Raw genomic sequence first — 10,773 nt, 5'->3', positions numbered from 1 at the left:
CACTGGCTCAAGCTCTCTCAAGATGAGCGGTAGTTCCTGTGGAATGGTCAGATGGACCTCTGGCCCAAGGAGGCAGCTCACCAGGCGGGTGCCTTCCTGTGGCCGTTGGTTGATTGCATTGCCCAGTAAAGGCCACGTAGAGGGTGACTGAGAAGAAAAGAATTCAAGGGCAAATGAGGTAGGGGAAGGGAAGTGATGTTTAAATACAAATAGCTGCTGCTTCTCAAATGTGTTCTTTCTTCAAATGAGAATGGACTGAGATGAATTTATTTCAAGAGGCCCCCCAAGTTCCTAAATGAGTCCCTGGGAGGAGAAGAGGGGGAGATATAGCAGAAGCAAAGACTCAGAGCTTCTCCTGTTCTCCCACGTCCTGAAATACAAGGCCCGAGGCACAGAAGGCCAGATGATCCAGGAGCCCCTCTACATTGTAACTCTGATACCGAGACCATGGGGACGCGGCAGGAGGGGGCAGGCGCACCCCGAAGAACTCCAGATGGTAACTGGACAGAGCTGGGATCCTAGCTGCTCTGGAGGAAACTGTGTAGCTAACAGTTCAACCTCAAGAGTAGCAAGGCTCCCAAAGGCGAGCTGAGCAAAAAGGAGAAGGGCAAGAAAAAACAGAGGCCAGAAAAGATCAGGCCACTAATTTTTGAGAAAGAGGTCTAGGAAGGAAGAGAACTGGACAGGAAAATGTTAAGAAAACACTGAAAGAGATGAAATTATAGTTTTAGGAGACAAGAAATAGAAATTTCAAAGTTTAATGATGAAAATAAAAGAAAGAAGTTCAGAAATAATTTGAAATAAGATATTAGGAACTAGAAAATTAATCAAAATATGAAATAAAGTAATTGATATAATTGTATGTAATATTAAGGCTGATTAACCTATTTTACTTCTACTAAATGGGATTTTGAATCAAGTGAAATGATTAAAAATTATTTTAAAGTAACTTTTAAAGCTATTGTAATATTAAAATTATTAAAATATTTAAAATTATTAAAGTAACCTTTTAAAACAACTATTTAAAAACTTACTGAAATCAGTGTAGTAAAATAAAATTAAAATAGTTTTTAAATTTTAATAATTTCTTCTAAAGTCTGTCAGGTTTTGGAAGAGAGTAGAGAGAAAAGGCGTAAATAAACTCATTTGCAGACAACAGTGTGCTGTTTATCAACTGGGTCCTCAAGAGGAAAAAGCCCTGATTAGCAGCATTTGTATTTCCATCGTGTAAACACACCCCTGTGGCCAATTCCACGCTACCAATGTGAAGTCACTCCAGGAGGAGCTGGAGAGAGGCGCACGATAGCGTACCGTTTATGGTGTCTCCACCATGCACACCACACATGAACCATCTCCAGAGCAGGGACAAGAATAAAACGCAGTACAGCAATGAGGAAGAGGTATGTTTTGAGTACTTATTACCTTTGTTATGTTTCCCCTGTGAATAAAAACATTTATTTTGCATTTTATACAGAACAACCTGAAAGTAAAGAAGGCTTTCTGAGCTTGGCTGCCACCCTTGTGCAGGGGCCGTGCTCACCTTCTCCGGATCGTTCCAGTTTTAGTATAAGTGCTGCAGAAGCCAGCACCTGAGTTTTTAATATAATTTACTTGTAAGTTTATGTAATTTATTTTTTATGTAAATTAGTTTTTAACAGTGGCTTGCAGAATTCCTGAAAACTGAACCACCTGCTCCTGTTAGCTGGCAGCAGCGGGTGGGGCGTGCCTCCAGCTCATCATGGACCCTCTGAGTCCAGTCACTCTGCTCAGTTCCCATGGTCTCTGCCGTGCTGGCTCTGCACAGGTTCATCTCCGAACAACTAGCGGGTTGGGGCCAGCCCACTTAGTGTTCTACCACATACACAAAACAGAAATCAAATATATCTCTTGTAAAAAAGTCTTTTTTCTTTTTGAAAAATGTTTTCTTCCTTTGAAATCGATTTCAGAGGATTTTCTTTTTTTTTAATTGCCAACACCTCGATTTGGGGAGGTTTTTCAGAGAAAATGAAAATCAACTGTTTCATATAAAGTCTTTAAAATCTGCAGGGACGTTTCATTTCGTTTGTCAGAGTAGATGTCCTATATAAGAACTACAAACTAACTCCAAAAGCCTTTATGGTTGAATACTAGCAACTTGTCTCTGTACTTGCACTATATAGAGAGTAGTAAACAGGGGGACAAAATGAGTCCAGTAAGGTTGCCCACCAGCAGCAGCATCATTTAATTTATACCCAGCATCTGGACCGCTGCACACGTTCCCCCGGGCCAGGCTGGCTTTTGGCAGGCCGGCGTTCGTGGGTGTAGTACCACGTTCCTGACACAAGGTGGAGCCAGTGCCCTTGAGCTGGGATGAGAGTCTTCCCTTTAGGGCCCGTCACCCTCAGGTCAAAAACGCGGCAAAGTGAAGACCGGCTTCAGGACAAGTGGCACAATTCTAAGGGAGACAAGAATAAGCAAAATATTTTACCTCCTCTGTGAAATAGTTGCTATCCCGATAAGTATAAGAGAATGTTAAAAGTAATTCAAAAATTTCTGATAAGGAACACAAGTAGGATTTAAAAATGTTTCTCATTTATTTAATAAATATTTATTGAACATTACGATGTGCCAGATACCATTTACAATACAGCAGACAACAACCCGGAGACCTGTCCTTGTGGAAGGCATTTTTCACAGATTAACCTTATTTTGGCAAAGCCACGAAATGAAACTAAAGTAATAAGTAAATCTCCTTATTCGGCAGAACTCCTCTGTTCAGAAAAAGGCCTCTTTTTCCAAAGGTCCCTCTAATCGAGTGAGGATCATTTTCCCACTGCTAAAATATGCTTTCCAGAAACCTCGTCCTAACTTGTTACAGTATCATTTCCTATACAGTCCTAGTGCTAGAGTTGGCAGCCCCCAAATGAAGAACTCTGGATCTCCTGTGTATCATAGAAAAAAGCCTTATAAAACATTGGACTATGTGGACTGATATAATAAATAATTTAATGACATCTTTACTTTCCGTCTGCTATGGCTCAGGCACTGCCCTAGGCACGGTGGGTACCGTCATGAGCTAGACAGACGAGGTCCCTGCTCTAACCACAGCACTCGCAATCAGGTGGGAGAAAGCGTGCACACACACAAATAAATATATGAGCTAACTTGAGGCAATGATAAATGCTATGAAGAAACCACCACCACCACCATCATCATCATTACTGCATTAGTCTGCCCAGGCTGCCATAACACAATACCACAGACTGTGTGGCTGAAACAACAGAAGTGAATTTTCTCACAGTTCTGGAGGCTGGAAGCCCAGGGTCGAGATGCTGGCAGGGCTGGTTCTTCTGAGGTGTCTCTCCGTGGCTTGCAGACAGCTGTCTTCTCGCTGTGTCCCCACGTGGCCTTTCCTCTGTATGCCCATCCCTGGTGTCTGTATGTCCAAATTCCTTCTTTTAAGGACACCAGTCAGATCGCGTTAGCGCCCACCTTATGCCTTCGTTTTAACTGAATCACCTCTTTAAAGCCCTCATCTCCAAATAAGGTTACATTCTGAGGCAGTAGGCATCAGGGACATGACTTCTGGGGGGGCACCATTCAGCCCATAACAATAACAATCCTAACAATCATACCCTGTTCTGGCCCCACTCGCCCCTGCTTGGAGCACCACAGGACCCTCCTTCTGCTCTCGCTAACCACTTCAATCCACTTTCCTCACAGCAGTCAGAACAATCTTTAAGGTGAAAGTCATGGCATGTAATTTCCCCGCTTAAAATCCCCCAATGGCTTCCGGCTGCGCTGGTAATCTAAACCCTTCCTCGGGGCCTAGACGGCTCTACATAACTTGGCCCTGCCAACCTTCTGGACTTGATCCCGCGCCACTCTGACAACAGCAGAGTGACGCTACCATCTTTGCTTTTCTCCAACACACTAACCCCTCCCCTTCATAGGACCTTCCTGTTTGCTCTGCCCTCCCCCCCCCACCCCGCCCCGGTTTTCACATGGCTGCCTCCTTCTAATCTTCAAGATCTTAACTCAAAAACTACCTCCAGAGAAACCACCCCAGACCAGAACATTTAATGGTTTCATCCCACCCAACCACTCCTCACTCTCTAATACATATTTTATTTTCCTTATAGCACATTTTATTGCATCATCCTGTTTTATTTACGTTGTAGCACTTACTACTATCTGAAATTGTCTTTACTTATCTGTTTACTTGTATATTGTCTGTCTCTTCCCTCTAAAATATAAGTTCCATGAGGTTAGAGGCCTTTCACTGCTATATTCCAACACCTAGAAGGAGCTCACACATAGCAGGGACTCAATAAATCTCTGTTGAATAATAAATGAATGTGTAGAACAATTTATAGTTTGAAAAATGCCTTTCGATTAAAAAATACTTTCATATACATTGATTCATTTAATTCTCACGTCAATCCAGATTAGAATCCTCATTTTAAAAAGAAGTAAACTAGAACTTGGAGGAGTTATTTGACTCACCCTCTAGGGACATAACCCGTGTGGAGCAAAAGTGGAAGCTGGTCCCATCCCCTGACTCCTGAGATTCTGTCTCTTGGCCTCTTTGCAATAACATCCTCTGAGAACAGTCGTGGTGGGGAGTGGGATTTGGGCTGAAAAATAGAGGCAGAGGAAAAGACTCAGATACAAACCAGAACCACTTGCCTTTTGCAGATTTCTCAGAGATGTTTTGGTTATAACAAGGGTTTAATAAATCTTTACTAAAATAATTGACTAAAATATTTTTCATTGTTGTAAAAGATCTAAATAATTAAAATTCAGCATTGCCAAATGGCTGCTCACTGCCCAAACAAAACAAACACTGTCCTAGGGTTTCCTTTGAAAAATAACACTGAACACCGTTTGGCAGACTACAGTAATCATTGCTAGGGGCAAGACCAACCAATGGGTGCTAAAATTAGTGGGCAAAGTCTGAGGAGAAACAGGATATTTGCACGGTCTTGAAGTATCTTTCCCAAGATATCTACTAATTACAAGGGAGAACATAATAACTTTACAGCGGGGAAACCTGGCAGACGGTCCCTGAACCGAGTGATCAAGGACCATCATCAGTAATAAGACATTTCAACATCAAGGGCCCCCGGACGCGATGCTCTGAGAAGAACACAAAGTCACATCTGTGGCGTTCTTGACAAGAACGCATTGCCTCCATCTACACCTGAGAAGACGTCTGACACACCCACACTGGGGACAGTCCACAAAGTCACTGAGCAGGACTTTTCAGAAGCATCACGGGAAAGAAAGGCTGAGGAACTGTCTCAGGTTGGAGGACTTTATAAAGAGACAAGACAGCTAAAGGCAGCAGAGGTCTCTGCACTGGAGCCCGGGAGAGAGGGGGATGCAGGAACGGTTGGAGAAAGTCCAGTGAGAGCTGAAGCTTAGCTCACAGTTTTGAACCAGCATTCATTTCCTGGTTTTGATAACTGTACTATGATCATATAAAAATGATCACGAAGGGAAGCTGCGTGAAGGATACACAGGAACACTCTGTACTATTTTTCGCATTTCTGTAACTCTAATTTCAAAATAAAATGTTTTATAAACACTACAAAGATTAAATTTTAAAATAATGGCATAATAAATTCCTTTTTTCTCCATGGTGAAAGAATGAAGATTTCTGGCTAATCAGATATTTTTAAGTAGTTACCACTTTTATATATTAGGGATATTAGCCATTTGCAATCTAAGATTTTCTCAAGTTGTTATTTATCTCTTGAATTTTTCAAGTTTTTTTTTAACTTGAATTTTTTTTCTTTTGATGTGGCTGAATGTGTCAGTCTTTTTACTTCTGGATTTTGTTTTGAGTCATTTTCCCCACTCCAAGTTCATAAAGGAATTCACCCATATATTTTTTTAATACTTATAAGATTTTATGTTTTACACGTAGATTTTTGTCGCATATAGACTTTATCTTAGTGTACAACTTGACATACAGATCTAATTTTTGTATTTTTCCAAATGGCTATCTAGTTGTTATCTTTCCCCATTTATTGGAGATGTCACCTAGATCACATATTAACTCTCCGTACACACTTGGGACTATTTCTGGATTTTCTGTTCTATTTCGTTGGTCTGTTATGCCACACTGTTTTCATTGTAAAGGATTTGTAATTTGGTTTAATATCAAATAAAGCTAAACTCACCTCCTTCCTCTTCTTTTTTTTTTTTTTTTTTTTTTTTTTTTTTTTGTGAGGAAGATCAGCCCTGAGCTAACATCCGTGCTAATCCTCCTCTTTTTGCTGAGGAAGACCAGCTCTGAGCTAACATCTATTGCCAGTCCTCCTCCTTTTTTTTTCCCCCAAAGCCCCAGTAGATAGTTGTATGTCATAGTTGTACATCCTTCTCGTTGCTGTATGTGGGACGCGGCCTCAGCATGGCCGGAGAAGCGGTGTGTTGGTGCGCACCCGGGATCCGAACCCGGGCTGCCAGTAGCGGAGCGCGCACACTTAACCACTAAGCCACGGGGCCGGCCCCTTCCTCTTCTTTATCAGAGTTTTCTTGGCTATTCTTGCTTATTTATTTTTTCGTATGAACATTAAATTCACTTGTCTAGCTCCAGAAAAGATCTTGTTGGTATTTTAACTGAGGTTGGGTTAGATTTACAAGCTAACTTAGGATTACTTGGCATCTTCATGATTTCAAGCCTTCCTATCCAAAAACATGGTATGTCTGTCCATTTGCTCAAGTCTATTTTTATATCTTCCAGGTTTTCCTGATGTAGCATTTGTATTTTTTGTTGTTATATTTATGTCTATAAATTTTAGCTTTTTTGTTGCTATTGTTGATGTGTCTTCTCCCCCATTATATCATCTAACTGGTCATTGTTTGTACAGTTGAAGGGTCTTGATTTCTGTATATTAGTTTTATTTCCTACTACTTTATTAAATTTTTTCTTTATAGTAGTTTTTTCTTTTATTCTCTTAGGTTTTTCTGATATTTCATGATATCATATCTACAAATAGAGGTAGTTTTCTTTTTTCTTCTCTCTTTTCTACCTTCTACCATTTCATGTCCAATATTTATGCCTCCATTATTACTTGTCTAATTGCGTTGGCTAATCCCTCTAGTTAATACTAAATAATAATGGTGAATGTGGATATTCTTACCTTGTTCCTGACTTTGATGGAAAGGCTGGTTTTGCTTCCTCATTAAGTAAGAAACTGGATTTTAGGCTGAGACATACATAATTCATGGTAAGGATGTATTTCCTCAAGTTCTACTTTATTGAGTGTGGCAGTTAATTTTATGTGTCAACTTGACTGAGCTAAGGGATGGCCAGATGGCTGGTAAAACATGATTTCTGGGTGTGTCTGTGAGGGTCTTCAGAAGAGATTAGCATTTGAATGGTTAGACTGAGTGAAGAAGAGTGCCCTCACCAATGCAGTGGACATCACACAATCTGTTGGAGGCCTGAGTAGAACAAAAAGGCAGAGGAAGGGCAAATTTGCCCTCTTTGCTTGAGCTGAGACATCTGTCTTCTCCTGCCCTCGGACATCAGTGCTCCTGGTTCTCAGGGCTTAGGACTCGGACCAGGACTTACACCATCAGCCACCTGATTCTCGGGTCTTTGGACTTGCACTCACACCACTGGCTCCCCGGATTCTCAGGCCTTCAGACTGAATTATACCACTGGCTTTTCTAGTTCTCCAGCTTGCAGATGGCAGATCATGGGTCTTCTTGGCCTGCGTAATTACATGAACCAATTCCTGTAATAAATTTCTTATCTTTATCCATAGCTTGCTCTATCTATCTATCTATCATCTATCTATCTATCTATCTATCTCCTGTTGGTTCTGCTTCTCTAGAGAACTCTGACTAGTATAATGAGTCCTTAAAATTATGAATGTGTGTTGAATTCTGTCAAATGCCTCTTAAATATCTATAGAGATGATCTTATGATTTTTTTCTCAGATCTATTAATATGATGAAACATATTAATACACTTCCTAACATAGAACTATTCTTTCATTCTAAAATAAATTTCATTTTACTTTAATGTGTTATAGCATTTTGTTGCTAGTATTTTATTTTTTTAATTTTTTTTTTTCAGGAAGATTGGCCCTGAGCGAACATCTGTGCCCATCTCCCTCTACTTTATATGTGGGACACTTGCCACAGCATGGCTTGATAAGCGGTGCGTCGGTCCATGCCCGGGATCCAAACCTGCGAAGCCCGGGCCGCCACAGCAGAGCACCGGAACTTAACCGCTAGCCACCAGGCCGGCCCCGCTAGTGTTTTATTTACAATTTTTGTATAGATATTCATAAGACTGTTCTGTAGGATTTTTTTATGCAATTTTTATTACATTTTTGGTATGAACATGATACTCACTTCAGAAAAAGAATTTGGAAGTTTTCCTTCTTTTCTTATTTTCTGGAAGAGATTAAGTACCATTAGGATCAAAATTTTTTTAAGTTTGATAGAATTCTCCTAATGAAACCATCTGGATTGAAGCCTTTTGGTGAGAGAGCTCTTTGAAAACTTGCCTATTGATTCTATGGAAATTAGTATGTTATAGATTATCTATCTTTACTGAGATCAGTTTTTTTGGTTTTGTTTTGCTTTTTTTAACCAATTGACTTTTTTTAAGTGTTTAATTCAGTGGTTTTTAGTATATTCACAATGTTGAGCCGTCTATGTCATCTATCTAATCCTAGAACATTTTCATTACCCCCCCTCAAAAATCCCCATACCTGTTAGCAGTCACTTCTCATTCTCCTCTCTCCTTACCTCCTCACAACCAGTAATCTATGTTCTGGCTCTATGGGTTTGCCTATTATGGATATTTCATATAAATGTCATACAATATATGGTCTTTTGTGTCTGGCTTCTTTCACTTAGCATAATGTTTTCAAGGTTCATCCATGGTGTAGCATGTATCAAAATTTCATTCCTTTTTATGACTGAATAATATTCCATTACATGGAGACACCACATTTTGTTTATCCATTCATCAGTTAATGAACATTTGAGTCATTTCTACTTTTTGGCTATTATGAATAATGCTGCTAGAAACATTTACATACAAGTTTTTGTGAGGACATATTTTTTCATTTCTTTTGAGTATATACGTAGGAATGAAATTGCTGGGTCATATGGTAACTCTATGTTTAACTTTTTGAGAAACTACAAACAAATCTATTTTCTAAAGTGTCTGCACCATTTTACATTCCCACCAGCAGAGTATGAGGGTTCTAATTTCTCCACATCCTCACCAACATTTGTTATTTTACGTTTTTTAAATTATAGCCATCCTAGTAGATCTGAAGTAGTATTTCATTGTGGTTTTGATTTGCATTTTCCAGATCATCAATGATGTTTGGCATATTTTCATGTGCATATTGGCCATTAACTGTGTTCTTTGGAGAAATGTCTATGCAAATCCTTTGCCCACTTTTTAATTGAGTTATTTGTATTTTTATTATAGAGTTGTAAGAGTTCTTTATATATTCTGGATGCTGGACCCTTATGAGATATATGATTTGCAAATATTTTATCCCATTTTGTGGCTTTTGATTTTCTTGATGGTGTCCCTTGAAGCACAAAAGTTTTTAATTTTGATGAAGTCCAATTTATCTATTTTTTCCTTTGCTTCCTTGTGCTTTAGATGTCATATCTAAGAAACCACTACCTAATCCAAGGTCACGAAGATTTACACCTATGTTTTCTTCTAAGAGAAAGTTTATAGTTTTAGCTCTTACATTTAGGTTTTTTATCAATTTTGAGTTAATTTTTGCATATTGTGTGGTAGTGGTCCAACTTCATTCATTTGCGTGTGAGTGTCTAGTTGTCTCAGCACCACTTATTGAAAAGACTATTCTTTCTCCATTAAATGGACTTGCCAACTTTGTTGAAGATCAATTGACCATAAATGTAACAGTTTATTTCTAGACTCTCAACTCTATTTCATTGATCTCTGTATATAGTCTCATGCCATTATGCTGGTATCACAGAGTCTTGATTACTGTAGCTTTGTAGTCAATTTTGAAATTGGGAAGTGTGAGTCCAACTTTGTTCTTTTTCTAGATTGTTTTTTGGCTATTCTGGGTCTCTTGCAATTCCATATGAATTTTAGGATCAGCTTGTCAATTGTTGGGGAGAAAAAAAGGCAGCTGGGATTTTGATAGGAATTGTGTTGAATCCATTGATCAATTTGGGGAATACTGCCATCTTAACAATATTAAGTCTTCCAATCCAAGAATACATAACTGGGATCAGTTTTGATAAACTATATTTTACTAGAAAGTTGGCCTTTCCAGCTAATTTTTCAAATTTGCTTGTATAGAGCTGTAAAAACTACTCTCTTATCATATTTTAAAATTTCCTCATTTTGACGGTTATTGTCCCAAGTGATTTGTGTTACTGTGCTTTCTCTAAAAAAAAAAAAATTGCCAGTGGTTTATCTTCTTTTTTTGTTGTTGTTTTTTTTTGGTGAGGAAGATTGGCCCTGAGCTAACGTCTGTTGCCAATCTTCCTCTTTTTGCTTGAGGAGGACTGTTGCTGAGCTAACATCCGTGCCCATCTTCCTCTATTTTGTATATGGGATGCCACCACAGCATGGCTCGCTGAGTGGTGCATAAGTCTGCACCCAGGATCCAAACCAGTGAACCCCAAGACGCTGAAGCAGAGTGCATGAACTTAACCACTACGCCACCAGGCTGGTCCTACCATTGGTTTATCTTTTTTAATCTTTTACCAAGAACCAGCTCTTCATTTTAGTAGTTCCTCTTGTTTCCCTGTTTCCAGCCC

At 39.3% G+C, this 10,773-nt stretch overlaps 1 non-coding gene across 1 annotated transcript; it reads right to left on the bottom strand.

Moving 5' to 3' along the window:
* Nucleotides 1-1,482: 1,482 nt before the first annotated feature.
* LOC147912377 (U6 spliceosomal RNA) lies at nt 1,483-1,589 on the bottom strand. The gene has a single exon (XR_015550045.1). It is a non-coding gene; the product is annotated as a U6 spliceosomal RNA (small nuclear RNA).
* Between the last annotated feature and the right edge of the window lie 9,184 nt (nt 1,590-10,773).

Source organism: Ceratotherium simum, chromosome 36 (assembly GCF_057802395.1).
Source record: "Ceratotherium simum simum isolate JZ-2026a chromosome 36, ASM5780239v1, whole genome shotgun sequence".
Taxonomy (NCBI): domain Eukaryota; kingdom Metazoa; phylum Chordata; class Mammalia; order Perissodactyla; family Rhinocerotidae; genus Ceratotherium; species Ceratotherium simum.
Note: the sequence above shows the minus strand (reverse complement) of the source record. Positions and strands in the feature narration are given on the sequence as shown.